Below are 6,152 nucleotides of genomic sequence, written 5' to 3'. Positions count from 1 at the left end.
CGACCTTCATAGACCTACGCTCCTTGACGAAAGACGGATGTATTTTGTCCTTCAAGTAGTCAATCTTCTGCGAGAAGTAGAACTCGGGGGTTCGTGGCTCAGTGGCATACGTCTTGCAAAATGGAACCCATCTCCTTGCAAATTCCGCAGTTTCAGCAAGTGATTGAAACGTGAGCAAGAAGCCACCATGTCTTAAAACAAAAAAGAATATGCATGGTTTAATTAACCCGATAACTCTACCCACAGTTGCCAAGCACCAGTGCATTTCCGTTAGCACCATGAGTCATGCTATGAATCTAAGAAACCAACAATCTGCTTTCCTCACATAGCACAAAGCAAAAAAAAAATCCTGATAGACTGAACAAGATGATTAGATGAGCACAGCTGTAACAGTAAGACAACATTGCGGACCACTCACTCCAGTTCAATCAATCGTAGCACCGCTGCTTACCCTGATTCTCCAAGTCTGAACCAAGATTTCCCTATTTAAAGACTACAAGATGTCAATACCGCAGTGAACCTATATATTTTTACCTTATGAGACATTGTACTACTCAATTTAGAAGATGCACAAACACAAAGAAATATTTGCTCTAAAATTAAATAAGAAAAACATGCTTATATACATTACCAGTAGAAAAGATTCCGAAGGCTATCATGATGCATCACCAAAAATAACAGTAATTTAGCTAATACGAGAGACATATGCTTACTTGCTTAGAAATCAAGAAAGGGTGATATTGACCAATATCAATCAGTAATTTCTTTTTGCTATCAGTCTCGATGCTGTTCACACAGAAAACAGAACGGAATGAAAATTACTCATGTTCCAGAGGGGCAACATCAGGAATGTACGGCAGCAGAAAACATATTGTTTTCCTATTCAGGGAGGAAGAAACAAGATTGTTATCTGACTATATAGTTTTAGAAGTGAGAACATCAAGCCGTGCAAGCTCTCCATCTGTAAGCCCGAAGTATTGCAATGTAATCTTCAGTAAATGCAGATTCTAAGAGACCTCGACTGACCGGACTGGGATGGCTTGAATTGCTGGACTATATTTCTTGTCATGACTATGATATCAAGAAGATATTCATATCCTAAGTATAGTTCTTCATTATCTTTCTTGCGGTGACTATGGTTTATGTACTCTCTGCATTTTTGTCAACACCACATATTCTGTCTTTTCTAAAACTGCTTTGGATTTTACTTAGGAAGTAACAACTTCATGTAAGATTATAAATTTCTGCTTATTAAAATGTGCACAGATAGATACAGGAAACTACTTCAGCAAAGCCATCCTAAGTAATCGAGCCATAACCATGTATTCTGTAACTGTGGCGATGGATCGCCAGGGTCCTATCAGTCCAAGGACAAGCATAAGCAAATAAAAATAAATCTTAAATCTTAATTGAGAGCTATACTCAGATTAAGGAGTAGCATTTTGTCTTGCTCGGATGGCTTCCCAGACAAACGTCTCGTTAATGACTTTTATTACAACATCGGAGCCACTCCATTTACCATGATATATAGTTCCAAAAGTTCCAGAATCGAGTTATTGGAGCACTTGGGGGTCATCGTTCTTTGTAATCTGAAATGTGAACATGTGGTTGGTAAGATATATTGTAGACACGGAACAGGATGGGAAATTGAGTGGAAAAAAAGTTGGAATTCTCTCTATGCGATGAGCAAGCAACCTTTGCAAACACATTTCATTGCATTGAACCCTATAATTCGTCTAACAACACAATCTAGTTGCTTTGCCTATACATAGGATAACTTAATATTGGTTTGTACTGTGACGCAACCAAGGTGATAATAAAATGCACAATGCAAACATATTTGACAGTACTTAATAATCTGGCACCCAAATGGTGCACTAATCTGTGAAAGTGAAACAAACACTGTAAATATCACCACGAAGTAACCAAGAATTTAAACCAAACCTAAGTTATCTGACGACCTATATTTTGCTAGAAATGTTAAACCTTGAGGCTAATGGCGAAGTACAACGGATCGTCTAGTTATGAACCCTGCGAGATCCGAGCTTCAGAAGCATGACGGTGGCACGAATCATGTCCAAGATTTATCCAAATTACGAGCATGTTCTAATATTAGCACTACTCCTAATCCTAGGGTAAAAATAACATTCTTGGACATTGTTCTACTTTAGATGGAGTAGATATAATAAGATCTTTGGGAAATCCCAATTATACAATAATAATTCAAAGGTATAGGATACGCACAACACATTTGTATTTACTCATAAGCTCTTGTGCCTTGGGAGTCTCTGCTTCGTATCCATTTCAGACAGGAGGCACTGAGAGTAACATAAAGATCAAAATCAAATCAACCAAGATATACTGGTATGATAAGATATATACTGCACGTCTTTGTTCTGGAGGCAATACTATATGCCACTACTTTAGTTTCCATAATTTTCGGAATTTTGGAATTGGTTCCCCAATTGCATCTACGAAACAGATGGCCACATCAGAACATATATGAATATTGTTTTAGAAGTTGCAGCTAATGTACTATAACTCCAAGAAAAAGGGGGGATTGACTGGATCATTGCATTGAGGTTCATTTTGGTAAATTTTGCAACAGTAAACTCTAGGCCAACCAATATGGGAGATAGCTTCGAATGTGCGTGCCACTATTCTCTTACCCGAATGATGAGAAAAGTACACTTTAATCATCAAATAAGCTGGTGCAAATACAAACCAAGCTAGCTATGGGCCATAGCTTAACATGTAAAAGAAAAATACAACATGCCAACAGTATATCCAAACCAATCAAGGTAATGGTCTTGAAAAAACATCAAGCAAAGTGCTTTTTGAAAACAATATGCGAACAGTATTCGCACCAGGAATTTCTCATGCCAATGCATTGCCCGTGTTTGTTTTCACAAGCTCGTCGACAACCCCATTAATCTCCAAAGCTAAGTGCTTTTTGCTGCTACTATTTAACCCAATCGAGGTCCCTAACCTGCTAATCGACATGGTCAAGATGTCGACGGCAGTAGCTAAGTGAACACCCAGACATGCACCCCTTCCTCCATGCAGTTGGCGCGAGATCTAGTGCCAACACCCATGCAATCATAAGCTCTTGTCTAAATTTAGCTAACGCAAACTTCCAATCACCCGGGCGCTTTCAGGACAAAAAGAAATGAAATGTTAGCTGCATATTGAAATTACTGTCAGATTAGAGAATCAGATTTCATTGTTGCAGTATGAGTTCCTATCTCTTGTTCACATGCCTAAAATAGCCTCTTTATTAGTCAACATGAATGTGCAGGTTAGTTCCATACAACATCCCGTTGTACTAAACAGAAGGACCTCAATATAGAATATGTGACTGTATCCATGCAATCTACATGAAAATGAACAACTATCTGTAGCAGCAATAAAACAACGAATCAGATTATCTCGTACAGTAGATGAGAGTAACACGCAAGCATAGACCCTTAGAGTAAGAGAGTTTTTATCCTCCTAAAAATAAAAAGAGCGAATTCCACTTTTTACCCTATAGTTGCACATTTGTGACACATATTACCCCATTTAGCGCAACTTTTACAAAAATAATCCATCTAGGAGTTTTTAAACATGGTTTTACCCCAATTTAGCATTTTGTTTGTTTTTGTTAGATAGGACCGGCGTATTTCGCCGATGTGGTGCGACAAAGTGTAAATATCGGAGGCCCTCATCTACGATTATGTCCATATTTCTCTTATCCAATTGTTTCATTCCTCGTCCCCATACTGATATTTTTGAAAGTAGGTAATCACCTAATAGCTTGCCCAATGAATACGCACCAGAAATCGAGGGTCCAAATATTCTAAAATGCATAATCTAGATGATTTTTTATTCAATGGGGCAATTAGTATCACAATACGGGGTAAAAAGTGGAATTCACTCAAATAAAAATTAACACACACGCAACCACCCATGTATCACTTGTTATCTCATCTGTAAATCATATCTTCTATATCACTGCCGCACAAGAAGATAGGTATATTTTCACCCTCCGGTGTTATCTGTTACAGTCCACATTGATTCGACCTTTAGTAATAAGCAATGATAATTATCTGCATTGTCTTCATTTTGTGACACCCAAACCGAAATATGTGTAGCACCAGAAGGTATAGGAAGGGTTGGCAGATAAACAATTTCTGCATGCATGTGGTTGATCAGTAAACAACTATGGCATGCTTGCTGCTAATTGAATTGTCTACAGACAATGAAATCCATCCCCTATGAACTACTCCTGTTCCAACAACAAAGGATTCACTATCAATCAACTGCCAGCAACTTCAGGGAGAATTGAACAGGCATATCGTCTTCAACATGTTGACTAAATCATATATTCTTCCAAGAGAATGGAACACAATTTCCATACAATGAAATCAATCTAGCACCTCCCCAAAGAAGATGCATCAAGAGAGCATTGGTGTACTCACCATCTTGAGCACGAGGCAACGCTTGTCGATCTTCAGGTCCCTGAGAGCTTAAACGCCACCAAGTCACTAATGTTGGCGAGGCACGCCATCATGATCATCTGCACAAGAGAAACCCATGTGAAAATCCACCAAAACCAATCGATCTGGGCAAGAGAAAGCGACCAAGAATTTGCTGCCTAGAGGGTGTACCTGGATCTGGAGTAGGTAATGGTTCCACGCCCTGCAAGGCAATGAATCCCATTCTTCCTCCACCTCCTCTTGCCATGGTAGACGACGTCTGGCTCCGAGCTGCATCGATGTAGGCTAGCCCCTACTCTAGCTCCCCTGCCGTCTCCGCCTTCCGTTTCCTCCCCACCATTATCCCCTCTCCCGAACCCCGCCGATGCGATCCAATCCTGATGCGGACTCCCGTTCGAAAATGGAGGCTGGTTGGAGGATTTGAACGGGGGAATCACCAAATGGACAACCAAATAAAAAAGATCTGGAGGGCTAGGGTTTATACCTCAGATTTTGAACAAGACCACCAAGTTTGAAGATGAAACCTTCAGTCCGTGAAGGTCCCGGTCGCCCCTCCCGTTGTCCTTGCCCATGGGGTGTGAAGGGATCCTTGAAGATGAAACCTTTAGGCAGATCCTGTTCGCCCTACCCGTGTCCTTGCCCATGGATGTGAAGGGACGCGTCGCGGTGGGAAAACTCGGAATAGGGGATTTCGTGTAACGGAGGTTCCGTTCCATCGTAGCGAGGAGGGCGGAAGCTCCGTGGCCTAAGATCAAGGGGATGGCGGCGTGATCCGGGTGGGCGTTGTTTCGTTCGGGGGGAGGGGTGTCGTTCAGGGTCCTCCTCGCTTCAGTAACGAAGTGGGCACGCGGGGCGGTGGACGACCAAAAGGACGACGAAATAGGGGGAGAAGGGGGAACACGTTCCTTCTTTTTAAGTAGTAGAGATTGCTTGGTCCCCTTGCTACACCCGCGGGCATGACAAACAAATGGGCCTATCGCTTTCACCTGGGCTTGGTATGTTCTTGGAAAAACCTACTTACTAAAAAAAATCTTAACTTCGTAGATACAAAGGTATATATAGATATGTTTTAGCTATGGGATATCCATAACTATAAAAAGTTAAGAAGTTTATATATAAACGGAGAGAGTATTTATTTAAAAGTGCGTAGTTAAAAAGTGTTAAAAGAAATTCAAAACAAAATGACGCATGTATATTTTCACATTCTACGTGTTCACAATTGTTTTAGCAAAACTTGAACTTTTGAGTAGCACGTGCAAAAAGAAAAAAATCGGTCCTAAAAAATGTTAGAAAAATTTCGACTTTCAGCGAAACATTACATGGACACATAGAATACCTAGATATAGAGACGTAATTTTCCTAAATTTCTAACATTTTAATTTTTTTTCAATAAAAGAAGCATATACAACTGTGATCAAAAGTTAACTTCCTTTCCAAAGAGAAGGACAGACAATATTTTGACACTTAAAAGAGGAAAACAAAGCCCATTGAAAAGAAGGAAAACAAACGGGACACATAACATTTTCGCAACAAATGGATAGCACAAAATCACCACTTATCTAGCGAAATTCCTATTTTGATACCTCTTGCGGACAGCCCATATTGCCCAGGTTTTCTCATGAAATACAAAATGTGGATTGACATGAAGGGCCCACACGTCATGCTAAGACGGAT

Source organism: Lolium rigidum, chromosome 4 (assembly GCF_022539505.1).
Source record: "Lolium rigidum isolate FL_2022 chromosome 4, APGP_CSIRO_Lrig_0.1, whole genome shotgun sequence".
NCBI lineage: Eukaryota > Viridiplantae > Streptophyta > Magnoliopsida > Poales > Poaceae > Lolium > Lolium rigidum.
The sequence above is the reverse complement of the archived record's forward strand: the minus strand, read 5'-3'. Positions refer to the sequence as shown.